The 25,287-nt window shown below is 38.3% G+C and overlaps 1 protein-coding gene across 7 annotated transcripts in view; it reads left to right on the top strand.

Moving 5' to 3' along the window:
• The window catches only part of myo6a (myosin VIa), an 87,816-nt gene that overhangs the window by 1,015 nt on the left and 61,514 nt on the right, over positions 1–25,287 (top strand). The window lies entirely within an intron of this gene.

Raw genomic sequence — 25,287 nt, 5'->3', positions numbered from 1 at the left:
GTAGGCTTGCTGTAATTACCTTGGGAAGTTTCACACGTATAGCAGGGCTCGATCATAAACTTTCGAGTAAAAAATGTGCATGTCTGGAAAAAAAAAATAGAATTTTTGTGTTGTAAATATAATTTATTCAAAAGCTATATTTTCATCAGCTGTAATAAATGTGTTGGTGATTAGTTCCCAACCATAGTTCACAGCAAAATACATGTTTCTGAGTCACAGTAAAGGAAAAGAAATGTGGGTAAATGTGACTAAAAATGTCTATTATTTTCTAACAAAAGCTACTGAAATTTTAATATCAGAACATGTTGAAGTGTTTTAGGAATAGATGTAGTTATTTATTCATTTATAGTGGACCTCAGCTACTAAGACCTAGTTCATAGTGTACTACCGACTTCTATTATTCAACTTTGACAGCATTCAAATATCGTAGAGGATAACCATAGCAACTCGCTTTAGTCGGCTCCTGTCCTGGTGTCATATTTTCATAACAAGCTTTTGTTCATCACTAGTACACACCTTAACCTTCACACATTTGAGGTATGTTCAGTGTCTTATAGGACTCCATTAGGGCTCCAATACAACCCACACAAGACTTTTCGTTGCATTAATTTAGTCTAATGCTGAAGAGTGGATCCGTGGCAATCCTCATTGGCAGTCTACGTAGGCAGCGCTTCAAGTCATCATAGACTTGCTGCCTTCATAAAAGGAAAGCATAGTAACCCTGCCTTCTAAGACTCCTTGTTTTGGCCAAATTTTAAAGGTTAGTAGTTTGCACATGTCCATTGTGGAGAAGAATGCGTTGTTTAATCTGTGTAAAAACTAAACTGAAGATTGCAATGTGAAAGAATAAATAAATATACTACCTTATTTAAATTAAAGTCAGTAGTGAATTAAAGTCTCAATGTTGCTTAATAGTTTAATATATATATATATATTCTTAAAAGCAATATTTTGAACAAAAAGCTGAGAAAATCTTGTTTTTGTCAAAGACATAAAATCTTGTTTTTGGATTTATGTGCGGTTTAATGTTGATGATCGCGTTATTTTACGTCTGCTTGTTTCTGCTTCTTTTAAGCCTGTGTTTTGTAGATTCAGGACTCTTTCAGAAGATGTGTGTAACAGTGAAAACAGAAAGTGAAAGAAGAGTTAAAACAGGATGGATTCTGGATGAAATGAGAATCACGATTTATTAGTTTCAAACAGAGATCATGATTCTCCCACAATTCTTAACAGACAACTAGGGATGCACGATATATCGGCCAGCATATCGATATCGGCCGATATATGTTCATTTTTAATGTTATCGTTATCGGCCTGGTAAGAAAACGTGGCCCAGGCCATCCTTAAAAATATTTTGGTTTGCAGTAACAGCAATTTTTTTTAAAAAAAGGGTCGGTAGGTAGGTCTATATTTTTTTTTTCCAGGATTCAGTGTAAAAAAAAAAGTAAAATTTTGGTCATGGTGATCATGAATTTTTTTTTTTTTTTTAATTGCATAGGCTACTGTGACGTCACTGACTGGGTCTTCAAACTGTGCATCCACCACTAGGTGTTATTGCAACCTACAACCGGTTACGTTTTTAGGCCAGTCACAAAATGAATAAATATCTACTGTATTTGTTATGCAGCAGTGTGCAGGCTTTTTTTTCCCCCAAATACATGAGATATAAGCAAAAACAAGTACAAACACATGGTGAAACAAAGAATACAATTAAACAAAGATACAAATTAGCCTCTATACACAGTGCTTTAATTTCAGAAAGGTCTAAAATTAGCTACTTTTCAGTTAAGTGTGTTGCGCTGTCTGAAAAGAAATTTAATTTAGTAAATCAAATGTAAAATGACACTGCATGGTTTATCATAGTTAGATTAATGCTTATTAAAGTTTAAGTTAATAATTCAAGAGCTGCGAGTGATTTTTCTCTGCCTTTTGTTGTTTGATTCCCATTACTGGCTCAATCGTCACATGTTTATTAGACTACTGCCCCTTTAAGACCGAGTGCGGATCTAACAGATGACTGATGCACCACCATATCCTCCCAACTATTCACATCCATTTAAGACATAAACTGTGTTTAAATGAATCTCAGAGCAGGTCATTTTAGATTTTATGTATATTTGATAGTTTAGCTGCGCACATGAAGCCCAAAATGAGGCTATAGCCTACTTTTCTTGTCCCGTTGCAGTGCATTTCGGAGCACGCATCACCTTGTGAACAGCGTCTCTTGCGCAGACTTTTGTGCTTTTAATAGCTCTTTTAATGATTGAACCCGTACGCAGTTTAGCAACAGTACAGACTGCATTTTACAACAATTACCGATCGTGCTGATTCTGACGGTACGTTTGGGTTTTAGGAAGAAATGACAGCGCAACGCTGTGAAGGGAAGGAAGTTGCGCTATAGACAGAATGCGTCTGTAATGGTTTCATCTCAAATATCTTTTTATAATCTTTGAAAGCGGAAATCTAAAATACAATTAGAATAATATCCCAGATCTAAAGTGTAGGTAACCACGTTCTGTCCTCATTGTCACTCATTAAGCAGGGCTGTCATGTTGTTCGCGCTGTGGCTCCGGGTGAGAGATCGCTCTCTCTCTTCTGGACTGGGAATAGCAAAATTGCATCAGACAAATTGTTTAATATTATTATTATATATAGAAATGGTTGATATTCAGCCCATTTAATACCGGGTTTACCAAGCGGGAACACTGAATGAAACGAAGCGAACGTATAAGCCTTATAGACAGTGTGACACGGGTAAACCAATCATGTAAACATAATCAGATGACTATGACGCCATGGGTTTTTATTTAAAAGAAAGAACGTAGCCTACGTTTGTAGACATAAGCAACTTTCACAATACTAACTAAAATATCATTTTATGGAATTTAAATTAGTCGTTTGAAAGGTAAAAAAAAAAAAAAAATCGGTCGGTCTGAACGCAAGTTAGGCTACAACCGGCAAGTCGGTCGGACTAAAAGGGAAAAAAAATAAAAAATTGGGTCGGCCCTAAATTGACAGGGTCGGTCGGGTTACGGCAAACAAGAATATTTTTAAGGGTGGCCCCATATATATTAAAGGGTTAGTTCACCCAAAAATGAAAATTAAGTCATTAATTACTCACCCCCATGCTGTACCAACCCCGTAAGACCTTCGTTCGTCTTTGGAACACAAATGAAGATATTTTTGATTAAATTTGAGAGCTGTATAACTACCACATTGGCTCCTAAAGGACTGGCTCTTGACGGCCCAAAAAGTCAATGAAGAAAATTTTTAAATATCCCAAGTGACTACCGTGGCTCAACTATATGTTTATCAAGCGACGCGAATACTTTTTGTGCGAAAAAACAAACAAAAATAACGAGTTTATTCGACTATTTCTTTTCTTCCTTGTAGGCCAGAACGAGACTTCCTTATAGATTTCCACGACGCATGCGCGAGAATTGCGATCTGCTCACACCAGCTTCACTACTTCAGATCGCAATTCTCGCGCATGCGTCGTGGAAATCTATAAGGAAGTCTCGTTCTGGCCTACAAGGAAGAAAAGAAATAGTCGAATAAACTCGTTATTTTTGTTTGTTTTTTCACACAAAAAGTATTCGCGTCGCTTGATAAACATATAGTTGAGCCACGGTAGTCACTTGGGATATTTAAACATTTTCTTCATTGACTTTTTGGGCCGTCAAGAGGCAGTCCCTTAGGAGCCAATGTGGTAGTTATACAGCTCTCAAATTTAATCAAAAATATCTTCATTTGTGTTCCGAAGACGAACGAAGGTCTTACGGGGTTGGTACAGCATGGGGGTGAGTAATTAATGACTTAATTTTCATTTTTGGGTGAACTAACCCTTTAAAGCCGATTAATAATGTATTATTCCCTTCAGCTGAGACGCTTGTTGAGCACTGTTTATGTTTTTGAATGTCTTGAAATAGTAGGATTGTAATCTCTTCAAAAAATGAAAATACGGTTCGGTACAACATGTGCAGCGCATATCTGTCATATCGGCTATACAACACTTTAATGAGAACATCATTATAATTGTGAGACTTTTGTTTCTGTAAGCAGGCTCTAAAATTAGATACATATTTGGATTTGAGTTTATCGGCCGATATATCGGTTATCGGCTTTCAAATATAAAGAATTATCGGTTATCGGTATCGGCCAAAATTTTCATATCGGTGCATCCCTACAGACAACTAAACAAAATAACACGTGATTTACGAGAGGTTCTGACAAAATGTTATTTGCTGCTGTGCTGTCTATTTAAAATATTGAATCAATCTGAATCATTTAGTGAATGATTCAATGACTCTCTCATAAAGACTTCAGTTGCTTCGTTAATGGATGAATCAGCGTTTTTGAATGACTTTATTGAATCAGAGGGCACCTATTATGGAATTTTAAAAATTACCTTTCATGTAGTGTGTAACATAGATCCAAGTGAACGAAAACATCCTGCAAAGTTTTAAATATGAAAGTTCACCATATACTAAGTTGTTGTCTCTCAAAAGTAAGAGTCGACTGAGTCGCTGATATGAATCGTTAGACGAACGATGCTTTTTCTCTATCTAGAAGTTATTTGAATAAGATACGCCCACTCATTGCGCGTGCAGCCACCAGCGTAAACTTGACGTAGTTTCTCCAAATGTCAATTTTGTTTTGAAATATGTGTAATGTATGTCGTTGTTATTGGAGTTGTTATAAAGAATAGAGCAATACCTTGTAGTACTGCAGTGCTTTGTCAATACGTTTGTGTGTTGCGTTGCGTTAACTCTAGAAGTGCCAGAATTTCAAAACTACTAGAACGGCCACAAACGGTCATTTCGACCGTTAGATTCAAAACAGTGTTTATTTCGTTGACGAATAATTTTCGTAATTATTTTCGTCAACCACATTTTTTCAAAGACGAAAACGAGACGATAACTAAATAAAAACTAGGTTTGAATGACAAAAACTATGATGAAAATGTAAACGTCGCTGTCACTTTCCACCTCCAATTGTTCCCCTGCATCCGAATCATCACTCGTCAAGTTCTGAAGCATCTCCAGGGCCATGGTTCGAGTCATGTTCCTCCTCATTCGCTTATTCATTTTAGACATTTTAGCCTAGCAATATATATATATATATATAGATAGATAGATATATAGATAACGTAAGTATTATAGATAACTGTAGTCCGGTTTTATTTGCTTATTTCTGATCAACAGCTAATGTAGAAATTATTATATAGCAAACACCGCTACAGAGGTGACCGGACGGACCTTTTTGTTGACAGTTGAGAGAGAACACCGCGGGATATTTAACAAAAAAATACCGCAAAATTTAGTGCGGTCAATATGACCGCCTATGGCCGAAATATGTAAATATGTTAATTTTTTTGTTTTACCTTACGTTTACGTAACTTGATGTATAAGAAAAGCATTTTAAATGAAAATACAGACAATTTTAGGAAAAGTCAGGTACCAGCAGGATTTTTTATTTTTTTTCAACAAAGTTATTGTAGATATAAAATTCTAAACGGTCAAAATGACTGTTGTGGCCGTTCTAGTGTTAACGCAAACAATAACGGATTGGTTCATCTGACCAATCACCGCAGATTAGAGTCACACAAAGGAGTCGGAGAAAATCCGATAAAAATAAATGCATATAATAAAAGCGTTTTATTTTGTTACATTGCATGCATGTAAAACTGTTGTTGGGGACTCCCAAAACAATATTAGGAACATTTTAAATTCCATAATAGGTGCCCTTTAATAAATCACTGACATATACATTTTAACAGTCACTTGTCGCCACCTACTGGTGTTAAGATGGTCGGTCACAAGGTAAGTTTCGTTTCACGTTGTATGTGATTTCGGACGCAGCTTAGCCTGTTTGTGAGTTGAGTCTCTCGTATGTTTTAGTGTGTCACACAGACAGAGTTGTTGAGAGTTCAGTTTCTGTCTTCTGCCGCGTAAAACAGCTTTATTAGGTTCAGGAACAGATCCACTGTGTGTGTGAAAAGCTTTGTGTCGTGCTGAACTCGCCCAACTCACTTTTCAACTCGTCATCCAAAATCCGGACCCACGTGTTTATGAATGTTAAATATTTTCTGACAGGAGCATGAGACTGACCGTGTCGCATCACTTGCTGGATAATTCATCTTGTACAGTGAAGACCTACTGTATGGTTTGCTGGAACGGCTCCACATTACTGGCAGCAGTGTTTGTGTAGCTCTCGTCAGGTCTTTTGTGTGTCTGGATGAACAGACCTGCTCGTGTGTGTGTGACCTTTCTATCGGCAAACAGGTTGTGTCACTTCAGACTGTTGAGGGTTTGAAGAACTTCATATTCTTTCGTGTTCATGTTGTCTAATTAAGAGCTAAAATCATTAACCGTTCTTTGTCAAACATGTAGTACACTTATTGTCTGTCATGTGTCTGTCTTCCGATGTAGAAACCTCTGCCACTGATTAACTTTTTTACCAGTGCTGTCACACCACGGTCAGGTCTTTTACATTAGCCTGAGAGTTTGACCTGTGATCGCGGTAAAGAGTCAATCTTTAAGCCGGCGTTAAATCACTAAATTCTTCAGCTCAGATTGAACTAATATGGAAGCTAAAACATTGTGTGTTGTGTTGAGTGTGTCATGTTGAGCTGCACCTTGTGTGTGGGAACAACCTTCATATACAACCGTCCGTTTGTGTTTAATACGATGTTAAAGTCTCCCTGTAGTCAATCATGTTATCCCTTAACTTGTTGATCACCAGCATGACACATTTAAATGTTTTAATCCTTTGAACAAAGGTCATGACTCTCTGTGGTCATTAAAAATCCCAGGATGTCTTTCGAAAGAGTAGGGGTGTAACCCCGGCATCCTGGCCAAATTTGCCCAGTGGCCTCTGTCCATCATGGCCTCCTAATCATCCCCATATATACCAATTGGCTTCATCACTGTCTCCTCTCCACCAGTAAGCTGGTGTGTGGTGAGCGTTCTGGCGCAATATGGCTGCCGTCGCATCATCCAGGTGGATGCTGCACATTGGTGGTGGTTGAGGAGATTCCCCCCTTCTATGTGAAGCGCTTTGAGTGTCCAGAAAAGCGCTATATAAATGTAACGAATTATTATTATTACGCCTTAAAATAGCTCGTGTGTAACTCGACACCAGTGCCTCATTTAGCATGCGTTTTCTTGAATATGCAAATGAGCCCTGCCTCCACTCACTCACAGCAGCTCAGAATAACTGGTCCACTCGGTCAACTTTACTAACGCTTTACAATGGAGAGTGCAAATACTGGTTTATTTCAGCCATGTGTGTTTGAAGCAGAAACTGGTTCAGAAGTGGAATAGTGTATTATACGGGCTCGTCTAAAAGTCGATGTTTCAGAGAGTGGTAATGCGTTTTATTGTCTATTAGGGCTGGGTATTGAGACAAATTTCACAATTTGGTTCGATTTCGATTCACAAGCTTTCGATTCGATTTCGATTCAATATTGATTATTTTGGATATCAGTTACAATAAATGGCAAATATTCTCAAGGAAATCAAATCTCTTAACTAATGCTGTAAACTGGGAGTCTAGTTGTAGCCTACTAGGCTTCATTAGCCTAATATGAAGGTAATAATGAACTCTTTTGTAGCTATACAAACACTTAAATTACACTTTTATTTATTTTTATAATAAGAAGATTATATGAAATGTAAACATTTAAATGGTGGCTGTCGTAAAAAACTTGCCAGGTTTATTCAAATATGCATTAAATATTGAAGAACATTAAGATTATAATGCGTATGTAATATGGTGTATATATTTAGCAAAATGCTCCTCTCTAGAGTTGTTTTTTCTAGCTGACTAACGAGTTTATGTGGGTTTTCTGAGGTAAATATGACGATACATGACATTGATTACAAGCTGTTTAATGACGTCTTTCCACGGTTGAAACGCTGATTGAGTGAATCAATGTGACATGATCCGGATTTCGATAAGTTGTACTCTATCTTTAACACACTTTCAGATGCTCATTCATGTTTATTTCGCGCTGTAACTGGTATTATTAACCCGGAAGAGAGATCAGCGCTGCTGCTTCTCTTGAGCTGCGCCAGAGTGATCTCACGCCACAGCGCCAAAACGCTATTTATGTTTTTGAATTTCTAAAGAAAATGGACGTAATTTGAAAACTGAGACTTTTTCATATCAATACTCACAAAGGACAAAGATTATTGCAATTTTTTTTTGGATGCGCCGCGCAGCCGCGAGACAATGTCCCATTCATTCAAATGAAACAGGATGACTAATCGATTCTTGAGATTTACGAATCGATATCGGTTCGTAAAAATGAGAATCGATTAATATCGAGAAATCGATATTTATTACCCAGCCCTATTATCTATCATGCTTTACAACGTCCGACACATAACGCTAATTAATATGATTAGTCTTTTGGTTGGCTACGTTATCAAACAGCTAATAATGTGTTGGAAATGTTACACAACCCATGTCACATCATCCGTCACATCATACATATAAATTGTCCCGCTATATTGTAGGGGTGTAGGGGTGTAACGATTCACAAAATTCATGGTTCGGTTCGATATGATACACTTGTGTCACGGTTCGGTACGTTTCAAATACACCAAAAAGAAAGAAATGGCAGAGAAATTTCCTTGATTTAATTTTTTAATAATATTTTTTATTAAAACTAACATCATAAAGTTTGATATTTTTTAACTTTGAGCAATGGCGATGGGCATGTCATGAAACCGGTGTTGCGACTGAACACCGGTAACACGACTGCCGTAGCAAGCCTACTCGTACCGAATGGTTCAATACGAATACATGTATTGTTACACCCCTACTATATTGATAAATGTACCCAATTTTTAATATCAACAGGATAAACGTGGGATAACCTTTCATTTCTCGCTAGTGCCCACCGGCACGTTGATCTGATTGGTTACAAGGTAGTTTGTGACGTCAGAAACACACGAAACTTGTGACGTTCAAAGTTTCTTTTTTAAAGAGAAAACACTCAACAATGCTGTTGACTTATTCGTTTACACATGGTTTGTCTAATGGCTCGTTTCCTTCGAGCGCTACAGTACAGTACATTGGATTGCGCATTTTTGATTGTCAGAAGTTGTGAATTGTACCAAAATACAGAGCTGTATGTAGCAATTTTTATGGGACTAGGGCACAGTAGTCTGGTACTAAAGGGTGGAGCGCGACTCCCTGCAGAGTGTTGATTGGTTGACAGAGATCGTTGTTTACGCGCTACAAGGGTAACGACAACCCAAGAGGTGTTGTTTTTTTAATATTGAAAAACAATACCGCTGCAATGCAATGTTTGTTCGTCTTGTGACGAACCGTTCTGCTGAATGTCCTCCATTGTTGTTCACTGTATCGCTTTCTTTTTCATTCGAGAATGACATCGGTCGCTACTTTCCGGCATACGCCACGCATATCAAGTAAGCGTACTGTTTGCGGTGGAAACGCAAGCCAGATTAGGGTGTACCGTCCTGAATCGTACTGTACTGTACCCAGTGGTGTAGTGCAGGGTATACGCAGGTATACGGCGTATACCCACTTCCTTTTCAGTCGGCATTGCGTATACCCACTTCTAAATCCCCTCTGATGCGCATCATTTAGTTGCCTACTCCAATTTCGTGAATTAAAAAAACACCCAGTTAGAGTCGTACCCGTAATATTAACTCTAATTTGTTGCTGCAATGATTCTCCCATCGCGACGATAACTGACCTTCTCATCTGATCTGCTTCAGCACTCAAACACCTGCTCGTCAATGTCAAAATGTTCGTGAGACCAATCAAAGAATGCAGGATTTTTAGAAGCGCGAGCCGAGCGCGAATCCCAACGCGACGCTTCACTTCAGTTAACGATCATATTTAAGATCCAAGTAGGCAGCTCAAATTTACGGCTGATTTTCAAAACGTTTTAAATGACCGACAGAAATAATCAGTTTGATTAAAGACAATGAAAATTATAAGCTCAATTTAACAACACAAGCACCCTATTAAATATTGCCATTATTATTGTATAAATATATTTGTATAACGTTTTTTCGAATGTGTTTGACTTTTCACTGTTTGTAGGCTATAACTCCGCTTGTCTGCGTTTGCGCCACTTGCATCATTAAGCCAGAGGGTGGCGACAAGTGACTGTCTTTTTGAGTGAGCAATTGAACCATTAATTAAATTAACAGATTAGTCAAAAAAAACATTGATTAATTTAGGAAAGAAAAGTCGCTGAAACTGGAACCGATTCTCATGTTTAAGAATCTGATCAAATAGGCTAGCCTTCATGCTTTTAAAGCTACTGTTGTCAATTTTTTGGCCATCAAAACACCTTAAAATGCTCATTTCGAGATCAGGAAAATCAAAATTTTCTCGGGGGGGCATGCCCCCGAACCCCCCTAACAATATAATTTATGGGACCTGGCACCTGGGTATTTAGAAAACTATATGTGGCCCTGATATGCAAGAATACTAGCTTATTGATTCTATGTGTTCTATTGTATTCATTATACTTTATTCTATAGTCTTGCATATTGAATACTAATGCAAGACTACATGTAGTAGTCTTACACGTAACTGTTTATAACACAGAGCGTTCATCCTTTGCTGGGATGCTTAAAAAAATATTGGGGGCAAAAATTAAGAGTATACCCACTTCTCCAGGCACCACTACATCACTGACTGTACCGCTCGGTGGAAACGAGCCATTAAAGCTTATTAAAACACCATAGACAACATTAAAAACGGATTTTGACCACAGGGGGACTTTAATACAATTAGCGAAAAATATGCAAAAGCCGTATATAATATGATATAAGTAAGCAATAAGGTCCGAGAGGCTGTGCTGTATGGCGGAGTTCAGCCGTTACTTATTCACCACACAGCACTTGCCTTGAGTACATTATTGCTTTTATAAAACGGTTACCGCACAATAAAAATATTAACCCTAAAACCGTATTCTGGACAAATGTGGGCAAAATAGTTTTGATTTATTTAAAAAAAATACACAAGGTACAAGACTTGGCTACTTCTGACGTTTGCCTCCTGAACACACACAATTTTTTTTGGACTCAATTCTACAATCTTAAGTGGGTGAAAAAAAAAAAGAAATCAAAAATGGGCACCCATAGAAATGAATGGGAAAAACTGTAATTTAGAGCACTCTAAAATAAGACACCAGGTGACAACAAAGTCACTTCATCTTTAGGTTTTAGCTCTAAGAACTTATTGGTATGATATTTTAATATAGTTAAAAAAAATGAAAAAAATAAAACATAAAAATAAGCATAAGTTACATAGAAAATATGGTACTTTTTGAAGAAAATAAATTCAAAAATACCCCCAAAATAAAAAAAACCCCACCATAAATAGATAGACAAAACATTATTGAAGACAGTGATATAAAATTTATAATAAATAAAATTAGGATCACACCTGAGTCCTCTATGCCCACATTTGTCCAGGATTAAGGTCTATAAAGTGAATATGGTTTGAGGGCTACAGTAAAAAAAAAAAAAAAAAAAAATGTATTAGTTCAACTTTCATGAAGTAAAATCACTAAAAGCCTTCCTTCCGCTAGAAAAAATAGTTCCTGACTGTGAACAGCAACAACGCTCCAATGTGTGTTATGCATGAAAGCTCAAATAAACATAACACAGGAACCGCAGTGATACAGTGAAGCGGTCATAGCCGTGTGTTATCATGAATAAGGCACAGCTATTGACCAATCAGAAGCAAGGATTGGAACGAACCGTTTTTTAATATGATATAATATAATATATAAGTCACAAAACTGCTTCTAAGATTCATAGTTCGATTTTTGGAGAAATATATTTTTGGCACAATGTATAGTACTATTAAAAAAATATGCAAAAACCGCACCTATTCTTTCTTTTCTTTACCATTCATAAGTGACAAATTCTATTATTATTATATTATAATGAGTCATACAACTCTTGATTATTGGATAAATATAATTTTATAGCTAAAAATTATGTGTAAAATGTGAATTACTTAATATTATATGTAATATTTCATTTTTGCGAACGCTTTGTGGTTTGATGTCAGCTCTCGATGTCTTTGTTGGTTCTGATTCGCTGGAGTGTTTCTGTGTTCTCATGATCTCATGCGCTGCGGTGACAGTGAGCCTCAGTCCTCTGACAGCTCTCGTGTGTGTGTGTGTGTGTGTGTGGAGGAAGAGTGGGCCTGCAGTCGAATAACTCAACTCTTCTGTCTGCTGTTGAAATGTCAGTTCACTCCCTCGGTTCCCCTCTCTTTTCTCGATGCTTTTTGGTCCGGTGTAGCATTATCTTAAATCTTAAAGTTCACGGACTCATGAAACGGAGTTATTATAGTGATTTTAGATGTATGTCTCGTCTCAGAGTGATGTCATCATAGCATAGACTGGCTTTGAATTTTGGTGACATTTTGTGGTAAAGTGTAGCATATAATTATTTTAAACTTTTAATACGTTTGAGTAAACTTTTAACATAAAGTAAATGTTTAATTTTGAAAATAAATAGTCTATTAAGTTTTTAGGATTCACTCATAAAGACTTAATTTGTTTGATTATTGGATAAATCTGCTTTTTTAAAATGAAACTCGCATATTTGAATGCTCCGCTGTTCTTGTCGAAGAGTTTAATAATCGTAGTCGTTTAGAAAAATATCGTGTGAATGGAGATGACCGCGTTTTACCGATTAACCGTGCTGCTCTAATACACAATGTAAACACAATTTACAATTATTCAGTGTTCAGCCACTCACAAACAATCACACATTATAGCTTTTAATACCTATACATGTAACGTTGATGGGAAATTTACATTTAATCCTTGTTTCAAAATTATATCCTTTGATATCTTGATGCATCCATTAAAAATATAGTGCAGATATATGAATTTCATCTTGAAATATGACTTTTCAAGTTCGTTTAAGACCAACTCTCCACTACTGGAAAATGTCTAGTTTTGAGTTTTCCTTCGGTCGTCTGTACGATGAAGAAAAAAAACCCTTTATTTAAAGCGTTCTAAAAAAAAGGCTGAAATATTACTCATTGTCTGCGTAATACGTGGAAATTTACATATGCAAATCTTGTTTTTTGCTTGATAACCAAATGCCTCTTTTACTTGCAGTATACAAAGCCTGTAGTAATAGCTTCGGGAAGCTCTACGGGACCTTTTTAAATATGATGTCCACAGAGAAGGACATTTGTATGCCGTGCCATTATTTCCTGTAGTAGTGCTTTTGTTTGTTATATTCCGTCAATCATTTCTCTATAAATGATTTACTCGTCGCTTGGCAATCTCATACGGTTGTTCTCAGCATTAATGGCAGCCCTGGTAGATATGATCAAAGATGGCTATAAAAACTAAAGGCTTAGTTAGTTCACCCAAAAATGAAAATGATGTCATTAATGACTCATGTTGTCCCAAGCCCAGACCTCTTTAGGACGCAGTTCAAGATATTTTAGATTTAGTCCGAGACTACATCATCAAAGTAGTCCATGTAACATCAGTGGCTTAGTTAGAGTGTTTTGAAGCATCAGAAATACATTTTGGTCCAAAATTAACAAAAACTACGACTTAATTCAGCATTGTATTGTCTTCCGGTTCAGTGACGCTGCCGACGTAAGACGAGGCTGACGTGTCCCTTTGAACAGTATTTGAACGTGAAGCCCTTTGAACAGTTTGCACTGAAACTCTCGTTTGGACCTTGAACTGTTTGGTTCCCATTGAAGTCCATTATGAGGAGAAAAATGCTGGAATGTTTTCATCAAAAACCTTAATTTCTTTTCGACTGAAGAAAGAAAGACATGGACATCTTGGATGACATGGGGGATAAATTATTAGCACAAGTTTTTTTTTTTTTTTTTTTTTTTTTTTTTTTTTTTAAAGTGACCTACTCCTTTAACAATGAAAATGAAAATTTCTCGAGCATCAAATCAGTATTAGAATGATTGTTGAAGGATCGTGTGATAGTGACGTAATGATGCCGATCATTCAGCATTGCATCACAGAATGAAATATTCAGATGAGTTATCTTAAATGATTTTAATGGTGCAAAATATACTGTTCTGGGTGGTTGACAGGACATTGCTATTAATGACTTGTGTCCCACTGCCAAACCATGACGTACTTGCCAAAGATGTCAGTCTGGCACTTTTTCACATTGACCAACATATTTAAAATATTCCCAAAAGTATACAGTATACTGGAAGAACATGCTGTGTGAATGGCTTCTAAATAATTCAAATGTCATTAGTGCGACAAGAAGATCACGGACTCATTCAAACAGTCTGAGAAACTGAGACGTGTGGCTGCGTTACAGCAAGAACACTTTCTCTAGTCCTGCGTTTCATTCATCCAAGATCATGTTTCACTTCTCAACCTCGATCAATACCTCCTCAATCCATTCTAATACACTTCACAGGCAGCTTCCTGTCGTTCCCTAATTCCCAGCCCAGCCCAAACTAAGGCCTGTTCACACCAAGAATGTAAACTATAAGCATATAACAGCATTCACAGCAGAGCATGATATCTTTGTGTTCATTTGTCGTCTGCCGCTTTAAATGCTTGAGCCCTTTTAAAGTAGGATGGATTCTGATTGGCTGTTTGTGTTGTGGTCTCTGCTGTTCTTTTACATTTAGAACGATTTTGACAAATATCTTTATCGTCCTTGTTGTGAACGTGCCTTTAGTCTTCACATTCATTGGACCCGCCGGCAGTTGCTCAGTTGCACAAGAACCCTGTTAGAAATAGGGCTGCGTAATTTGGGGAAAATGTCATATTGCGATTATTGAGGTCAATATTGAGATTATAATAAAGCAATGGTTTCATGAGTCTGCTTGCTTGGTTCTCAAGTAAAATAAATGATAAATTAGACTAATCCTTAAAAGCTACAAAAGTTATTTAGTCAAGAGCAGGGCCCTATGAAATCCGTCTTATTTTTTCCCAAATTCCGTTTTTTTTTCCGCTTTAATTTTTGGGAATTAGTTTTTTTCATTTTTTTTTTATCCTTGACCCTTGTTATTTTAGTCATAAAAAGAGTGTGCTTTTAAAGTTAATGATTAAAATGTATTAAAAAATAGAAATAAATTAGGAATGACCTCAAATTTATTGAGGTAATAGAGACATTTACTCAGTAGCCTTTACAGGACAAATACTGCATGATGCAACATAATAGGGCTGGGTAATAAATATTGATTTCTCGATATTAATCGATTCTCATTTTTACGAACCGATATCGATTCTTAAATCTATCGATTAGTCATCCTGTTTCATTTGAATGAATGGGACATTGTCTCGCGGCTGCGCACATCCAAAAAATCACATTAATCTTTGTCCTTTGTTACTATTGATATGAAACAAAGTCTCAGTTTTCAAATTAAGTCCATTTTCTTTAGAAATTCAAAAACATAAATGACGTTTTGGCGCTGTGGCGTGAGATCGCTCTGGCGCAGCTCCAGAGAAGCAGCAGCGCTGATCTCTCTTCCGGGTTAATAATACCAGTCACAGCGCCAAATAAACATGAATGAGCATCTGAAAGTGTGTTAAAGATAGAGTACAACTTATCAAAATCCGTATCATGTCACATTGATTCGCTCAATCAGCGTTTTAACCGTGGAAAGACTTCAGTTAAACAGCTTGTAATCAATGTCGTGTATCGTCATATTTACCTCAGAAAACCCACATAAACTCGTTAGTCCACACATTTGTTAGTGTTCTTCAATATTTAACGCATATTTGTTTTTATGACAGCCACCATTTAAATGTTTATATTTCATATAATCTTCTTATTATAAAAATAAATAAAAGTGTAATTTAAGTGTGTGTATAGCTACAAAACAGTTCATTATTACCTTCATATTAGGCTGATGAAGCCTATAGCCTACAACTAGACTCCCATAGTTTACAGCATTAGTTAAGAGATTTGATTCCCTTGAGAAAAATTGCCATTTATTGTAACTGATATCCAAAATAATCGATATTGAATCGTAATCGAAATTGAATCGAATTGCAAGCTTGTGAATCGAAATCGAATCGAATTGTGAAATTTGTCTCAATACCCAGCCCTGCAACATAACACTCTTCAAGTAACAACAAAATATGGTTATGAGTTTTAAACTGTCCAGTAATATAAATTATATTAGTTTATATATGTTTAAATAAAGTCTCTTTCGCCCAGTGTCGCTCACAGAGTTCGCTTCGATTTTGTCCAGTCCGGCACCTCATAGACAGACGCGGTGTGTGCACATTGTGTGTGTGTGTGAGAGAGAGACGGAGGGAGAGCGGGGAAATCAAACTGAAAGAATACGCTGCGTGTTTTAAATAGAGTTAAAAAACGAAACGCAGTGTGTGGCAGCGAATTAGTCTATGTGTGGGAAACACTGCATAAGTCACGTGCGAACTGCTCGGCTCGGCACTGACGGCTTATAGCGTTGAGTTTTTTTTAACATTTTGCCGACGAAAGCAGAGCCGTGGAGAGCCGCTTCCTTCGCCATGCTTTCATTGTTTTGATTTCGTCATTGTAGCTCGGGTTGGGGGTTGGGGGGGGGGGGGGGGGGGGGGTTGTGTCGCCCAGATTTGCTTCCCCCGGTCTGCATTTTCACCAGACATACGTTCTTCTCCCACACAAAAACAGAATTTCAAACCAAATATGTAAAATTCCACGAAATTCCGCGTTCACACTAGATTCCACGTTAATTGGCCAATTCCGCAATTCCGTCTGGGATTCTGTGATTGCGGAAATCATAGGGCCCTATCTCTGTTCCTTGATTAACTGACAGAAAGCTTTTTGGCTGCTGTCCCGTTATGCCTAGTTCACACTACATGATTTTAAAATGTCGGGCTGAACTGTGCAGTTCACACTATATGACTTGCTCTCAGTGAAATCATGAGTGTTTAAGTTGTTTAGCTGTTCACACCACACAACACAACGTGATTGATCCACAACAGGAGGTAACTCACTACACGAGTTAACAACGCACTACATAGAGATACAACCACGATCGGATGATAAGAGCATATCATTTGTGACTCAATGAGAGCTGTTTCAGTACTATAATACGGTCTAAATCCTGAAAATAATCAAACAAATAACGAGTTGACAACAACACGATTCTATCTGGTCTAGAAACCATGTTTTGTAATGAAAAACCACGCAATAAAACGAACCAGAAATGACGCGAAACTGCAGAGAAGAACACAACACGCGAATATGGACGTCAGACAGAAACTAGTGCTGCACACTGTTTGCTCGACGATCTGCTCTGAGATAAAAAAAAAATGCAAAAAAGAAAAAGTAAGATTTACCTGGTGTCCTCAACCCATGCGTTGCTATGATTGGCTGTACTCATGACATCACTGAGATTGAGTCGCGCGACTGCGCGAGATATCTAGCATGCTAGATATTTTTCTGAGCTCGGTGACCTGTCTGCGAGCTGTCTTTGATGCGTTGTTGGCTCTTTCACACTAACTGATTGGCGAGCGTTAATCGTCCGCTAATCGCCCGCGATTTGCACGCGATAACACCCTGACTTGTCGGCGACTCAACGATTTGCAAATCGGGCTTAAATCGGGCTTAAAATCACGTAGTGTGAACTAGGCTTTAAGAGCAGCCGCTGCTGACAGAGATGTGGATCTCACACACGACTCATTCTTGCACAACTCTTCAGGTCCATCGTAAGAATGCTCTTATGTTGTGAAGATACTCGACAAAACTGACATTTTGGTAACACACAATTGTGTGTTATTGTTCGTTGAAGCGCTAAAGAGAAGTGTATTCTGGCACGCTGTCTGTGCACACGACACTGGCGCGCGTCTCTGTGTGTGTCGCTGCCGTCAGCGCGTTCTCTTTTGTCTTGTCGCGCAACTTTTGCACGAACAAGAGCGGGATCATATAATGTAACACTAGATGCTGCATGTAGTGCGTTTAATATTTTATCAATATTTAATCAATTTAACGCGTTAACATTGACAGGCCAAATTTATTTAGTCCCTAAAATCGCAGCATTTTGCGTCATATAATCGCATAGGCTTGACATCGCCCTTGCGGTATGAGTACTTTTTCATTTTAAGAATGAGACCCTCATTCCCTCAAAGAAATCAGGACAGAAGTGGAATCGCGTACTATGTGAGGAGGTACTATCTTTAGTACATAAGAACGTACTTCACAACCGGTAAAAAGTACGTTCTATATAGTCCGGACGTACTACGGACGCGCCATGTTGTTGTCGCGTGACATACGCCGTCACAACAGTGCGAAAATTTAAAGAGCCCATTCCAATGACTGCACCAACGTCGCGCTGTATTTAGTTCTGCTTTCTGTTTTCATCTACGTTTTTACGTCGTTCGAGCCGACAATCAAGAGGAGGCGTCGGTCAGCTGCTCGCAGATCATGCCTTTTGTGGAATTTCTCAAATAACGTTTATTTACCTAATAAATTCTACTTCATAAAACACACACACCCCTATGAACTAGGGATACACAATATATCGGCCAGCATATCGGTATCGGCCGATATATGTTCATTTAATGTTATCGTTATCGGCCTGGTAAGAAAACGTGGCCGATATATTAAAGCCGATAAATAATGTATTATTTCCTTCAGCTGAGACACTTGTTGAGCACTGTTTATGTTTTTGAATTTCTTGAAATATGATTGAAATCTCTTCATAAAATGAAAATACGGTCCGCTATGCAGCGCAAATCTGTCATATCGGCTATAAAACACTATAATGAGAACATTATTATAATCGTGCGCTTGGGACATGGATTTAATTGTGAAATTTTTGTTTTTGTAATCGGGCTCTCAAAATTAGATACAAATTTGGATTTAAATTTATCGGCTGATATATCGGTTATCGGCTTTCAAATATAAAGAATTATCGGTATCGGCCAGATTTTTGGCAAGGAAAAATACATTTATTTGCTTGTAAAATTACTGAACATGAATGAATCAATAGAGATAAGCATGTGTGTCTGTGTTTGTCTCCTAACCGCGTCTCCGGTTACCGCCATTTTCAAATATAACGACAACAACTCCTCTCCCGGGGCATCATAGGATAGTAAAGTGTCCATCGAATGCGTACTGTTTTCGCATACTATATAGTAGGGAAGTAGTCGTGTTTGGACGCAGCTGAGGTGTAAATGAGAATGTGTCTCCCTCGTCTACTTGTGATCTGATTGACCAAAACGCATCATAATACCAGTGTAAATCCAACAATATCAGATCCAACAATATGATAATCATGATACATGTTGTTGTTTTTAACATTTCTACTCTCAATCGAAAAATGTGTCTATTTGCTGTGTAACAAACTTCAGATTTAGTGAATTTAATGGACCCCAGCTGAACCCAAACATCAAGATTCCATGTTAAATTGTTGTATTCGTATAAAGGGAAGATATTCGTGCTGAAATTCTATTTTCATTTTAGATAGAACTATCAAACTGCAGGATTTCAGTCATGACTTTAATGCTGTGAGTGTGAACATGGCACATGTTAAGTTATTCCAGTAATTTCTGAGATCAAATAGCGAGTTATTTTTTTTTTGCCAATAGTTTCTATTTCAGCTATTCAGTGTTCCTGTGCACAAAGCAAGGTCTGTATTGCAATGCTTTACTGAGTCTATTGTGGAAAAGCTTGACTGGCCTGCGCAAACCCCAGACTTGAACTCACTGAACAGCTTTGAGATTGAATTGGTGTCTGAATGGGAGCAAAGCTCTGCATCCATGTCCAAACATCCTAGAAAGGCCTTCCCAGACAAACAGAAGCTGTTACAGCAACGAAGGAAAGGGTTACTTCTATAATTCCAATGTAAGGTGTAGCATTCAGGTTTGTGTTCACTGGAATTACTGGAATCTAGCCAAACTGAGAGACCGTTTCAAGAAATTGATTTATTAAACCAGTTCAACCAATCGGACTGAACCGCCTGAAACCGTTCATGGCTCAAATCAGAACAGTTACTCAAGTCACTTTCAGATGTGCCTGACAGTCACTCCGACTCGAAATGAGCCAATATCCAGGAGTAAATGATCCTATGATGCCTGTATTTGCCAACTCATTCAGCGCTCCAGTTCAACATCCACTGAACTGACGACAGTCTTTCCGTCAGGCTAAGAAGAACTATGTGCCGAGGGGTTCATAAAGGGTCAAAATGGATGTTTCTGGAAATCATAAAGCAACCTATAGTAAATCTAACAGTGATCCGATGGCAGTAGTTCTGGAGTCAAGTCAACGGCAGTACTGATAGCAAGAGACGGTTAATGGATACATCAGATCTCGAGTCACCAGGACACTGAACTGAGGATACAGTCCGGACTCTGACATGTCCCCGAAGAAACGATGAGCTGCTGATATAGCTGATTGATTTTTATGATTTTTTTTATGGGTCATGTCAAAGGATATGTTGATTAATACTAGTTTATTACCTTTATAGACACGTAGAATATCATTATTGGGTGCTTTAATAACATAATATAATTGTATATATGATGTCCTTGTGTGATATTTTTTTTTTTAAAACTGGTTCATTGAAGTGGACTGTCCAAAAGAACCATTTTTGAAAAGAACAGAATTTGACTTCCCATCACCTAGGAAGTATACTACCGGTTAAAAGTTTGAAATAATTAAGATTTTTTTTTTAATGTTTTTGAAATAAGTCTCCAATGCTCAGCAAAACTGCATTTATTTGATACAGTAAAAACAGTAATATTGTGACATTATTACAGTATCGTTATTATTACAGTCTTCAGTTTCACGTGATCCTTCAGAAATCATTGTAAAATGTTGATTTGCTTCTCAAGTAATATTTCTAAACCATGTTTTTGCTGCTTTATTGCTGCAGTTAGTAACCTTTGCAAGTAAATTTTCAAGTACACAACCAGCCAGTGTTCAATTACAACTGAAAAATGTATATTATATAAAATTCAACCCACCAAAGAGGCAAGTAGGAGTGACGCCACAGCTGAAATCCACTCGCATTTGGTGGGTTGGCGGGTGTTAATATCAACCCCTGAGTGTAACCATTGATTAAGTAAAAAGGTTTTTCCAAACCGAGTTAAATGAACATGAATACATACAAAGAAACTGTTAAACTAGATTTTGCCTTATCTTTATTATGGACACTCTTATGTCATTGACCCATAAATGGAAATGATTATACAGCAACACGAGACCAGGAAGAAATAATGCGTTCACTTTGCCTAGATCCAGTTATACTCAATAAATTTTACAACCTGGACAATAAGTTACTTTGTGAACTTTGGCCTGGTCTTGAGCTTAAGGAAAAGAGGACATCAGTGTTGGGGCAAAATTCCAAACACTAACCAAGTGTTGGATCTAAAGGCGTCATTCAGAGCATGTGTAGCGGTGGCATTCACAGTGACTACGTTTACATGCAGCCAATTTTCGGGTTACGGTCAATATTGGGGTTTCTGAAACATTAGGAATAACCCGTTTACATGCGTGAGCAGAGTTTCTCCTGTACACGGAATTGACCCTTCGCTAAGCCACGCCCGAAAACCGCCACTGGCCAATCATGTCTTAGCAACCGTAACTATGCACGGGAGGTCTGGCAAGCTTTCGAACGAGGGAACATGCTGAAGCATTGTGCGTATGGATTGTGCAAATCTGATACCGGTATACTAAAAGTTTTGATGGGGGAGAGGAATTGTTTTCCTTCCAGAAAATCTAAAAGCCAAGGGGAGAAATGATTGGCGTGATCTATAGGGTTGGGTATCGTTTGAATTTGAACGATTCTGATTCCGATTCCTTGTTTCGATTCCAGTTCCTAACGATTCTCGATTCCGATTCTTTTAAGAGGCAGGGTCAAAAAAGTTTAGCTAACCTTGCTAACCAACGGTCTTTCTGAAGGAAATAATCCTTTCTGAAGGAAACACTCCTTCTGTAAAAATACTCCTTTTGTCACAAATTTTGCATTTTGCCGAGATTTCGTTATTTTTAGAAAAGTGAAGCCACACTTTGGATCGCCGACGTAAGCTACTCATGTTCGACTCGCGTGGTTATGCCAACACTTCCGGTAGACGCTTCTTCGTTGGTGTTGTTCAGCGGTTTCTTCTTCCGCTCGGTGGACTGTGAATATCGAAACTAGGAATCGAAATTTTTACTTTTGAACGATTCCGGGAAAAACGAAAAGTTAGTCTCGGTTCCAATCGATACTCGATTCTCGATACCCAACCCTAGTGATCTAGCATCTATGTGCGAGACCCATTCTGGTAAATGTCGACATGCTTAACAAAAACACCTACAGTATTGCTTGGAAATATTGACGGTTCTTTGGTCATAATGATATAACGTAAAATAAGACGATTAAAGAGACAAGACAAAGGCTCACTGACTTACTTTAAAATATATTTCAGCATTTTGTTAATCGACGTCCTACTAACGTTACCCCTTAACTTAACCCAATCCGATCGCGGCTCTCCGGTATTAGTGTTATTCCTCAAGATTTATTGATAAGCTGTTTGATTTATAATTATTACGATTATTTTCACATACCCTGCTCTGTATGAACATAGCTGTTACTCAATTTGTGTTTTCCATTTGATCGGTCAGCGTATGAGGCGCTGCTGCTCGCGCTGGGACTATAACGTTAGGCTTTAACTTCAATTTTTAAGAAATTATTCTCTAATCGGTTGCATTGAATGTCGTGAATATATCCCTCAAATGCATACTGTAGTCCCTTTTGTCTTGCTCTCTCAGATATTTCACTTGTTCGCCGAAAATGACTAATTATCTCATTGGGAATGTCTGACACCGGGTGCATCCACATTATAATAGATGGGCCAGCCGTGAAAGCTTGACAGGCGTAGCAACAGTAACTAGAGAGGGCGGGGCTTAGCGAAGGGTCAATTACAATATCCCGATGAAAATGGCGACGCGTGGTTAGCGTCTAGACGTACGGACTTGCGTAATTTCCGATTCTTCTTCCTGTATCCAAAGACATTAACAGCAGCAGCACGCGGATAATGAATAGTTCGGGGCAGATAGCGATCGCCTTTGTTTGCGCTTTGATGCTGGTAACGTGACTGACCTCGCTCAAAGTATGCTGTGCTGTGTCTCGCCATGTTTACTTCCGGTATACTGCACACGGATTTTTGTATGCGCCGAGAAGTTTCTCTACTCAAAAGACCAAGATTCCTTGCGAATAGAACATGCACATAACACAAATCACTATGGCGATATGCCGATACGTGTTTACATGACCAAAAATTCGGGTTAGAAAAGGGGTACCCCAGGTATAATATCCCGGTTTTTAAAATCCGGGATATGAGCATATTCTGGTTTTTGCCAGTGTTTACATGGCCGTTCGCGACCGGGTTATTGCTAATATCCCGGTTTTGAACGGGTTATTGGCTGCATGTAAACGTAGTCACTGATGCACAGAAGAGAAGTATTTCATTCGAATAAAAACACAGAGAGTGGATGTTGTTAAAGTCTCCAGGTGAGTCTGGAAGGCGATGAGTGTGGTGATTCAGTGTGAGATGGGGAAGGTAGCAACTCCACAGCTTTGTAGTGATCTTGCTCTGGCTTGTCAATCCTGGAGCCAGAGGCTGTTTCACTGCCAAACTGGTTTTGGGAGACGTGATCTGGGACTTGCACAATACGCATCTGGCGTCTGCTTACAATTTGTCAGCTGTGCTCCATCTTTTTTGACCTGGATGTGGGCTGATACTGTGACTTACCCGTCCAGGACGCTTGCCTGAAGAATTCCTTTACTTTTAACTGTGATTAAAAATGGGTGGTGGTTGTCATTTCAGGAAGGACACACCTAACCCACCTTACCCTGACCCAAGTGTGCCACGTTGACATTGATTTCCTTTACTTCTCGAGGTGTAGTAAGTAGGGTTAGGTATCGAGAATCGAGTATCGATTGGAATCGGGACTAACTTTTCGTTTTTCCCGGAATCGTTCAAAAGTTAAAATTTCGATTCCTAGTTTCGATATTCACAGTCCGCCGAGCAGAAGAAGAAACCGCTGAACAACACCAACGAAGAAGCGTCTACCGGAAGTGTTGGCATAACCGCGCGAGTCGAACATGAGTACCTTACGTCGGCGGTCCAAAGTGTGGCTTCACTTTTCTAAAAATAACGAAATCTCGGCAAAATGCAAAATTTGCGACAAAAGGAGTATTTCCTTCAGAAAGGATTATTTCCTTCAGAAAGACCGTTGGTTAGCAAGGTTAGCTAAACTTTTTTGATCCTGCCTCTTTAAAAGAATCGGAATCGAGAATCGTTAGGAACCGGAATCGAAACAAGGAATCGGAATCGGAATCAGAATCGTTCAAATTCAAACGATACCCAACCCTAGTAGTAAGCAAGACAGCTGAATTTCATAAGCAAGTCTACAGACTTCAGACCGTAAAACACATTCTGAGTAGTAGAGCAGTTAGCTTTAACTGACAGAAGGTGGAAAATCGGTCACATGATTAATATAATAATAATAAACATAACTGAATGAAATCTAAATCAGAGTTTTATGTCTTTTAGTCGATGTCTTTTAAGTGTTTTTTTTATTTGTACGCCAATTACATTACATATTTGCCACCGCAGCTCCGCCCCCACTGCCGTTTTATTTTTTAAAATTTTTATATAAATGACAAACAATTAGTTCAGTTGGCTGACAAACGCTACAATTATAAACTGAAAGCGTCCGCTCTGTTCCATACAGCACGAGCTGCAGAGTCGCAGCAAGAGTCAGATTGCTCTTATCACGTGACGAGAGTTAACTGATAACACAGTGGCAGATGATATTGTGTGCAGCAGATCCTGAGCATCATTGACAAATATTGTACTTTGTAAATTGTGAGGTTAGTACGGCCACTACACTCACCTATAGGATTATTAGGAACACCTGTTCAATTTCTCATTAATGCAATTCTCTAATCAACCAATCACATGGCAGTTGTTTAGCTGCATTTGCATTTAGGGGTGTGGTCCTGGTCAAGACAATCTCCTGAACTCCAAACTGAATGTCGGAATGGGAAAGAAAGGTGATTTAAGCAATTTTGAGTGTGGAATGGTTGTTGGTGTCTGAGTATTTCACAATCTGCTCAGTTACTGGGATTTTCACACCCAAACTTTTCTAGGGTTTACAAAGAATGGTGTGAAAAGGGAAAAACATCCAGTGTGCGGCAGTCCTGTGGGCGAAAATGCTTTGTTGATGCGAGAGGTCAGAGGAGAATGGGCCGACTGATTCAAGCTGATAGAAGAGCAACTTTGACTGAAATAACCACTCGTTACAACCGAGGTATGCAGCA

The sequence above is a fragment of the Pimephales promelas genome, chromosome 13, assembly GCF_988280905.1.
Source record: "Pimephales promelas chromosome 13, fPimPro1.hap1.1, whole genome shotgun sequence".
In the NCBI taxonomy this organism is placed as follows: domain Eukaryota; kingdom Metazoa; phylum Chordata; class Actinopteri; order Cypriniformes; family Leuciscidae; genus Pimephales; species Pimephales promelas.
Note: the sequence above shows the minus strand (reverse complement) of the source record. Positions and strands in the feature narration are given on the sequence as shown.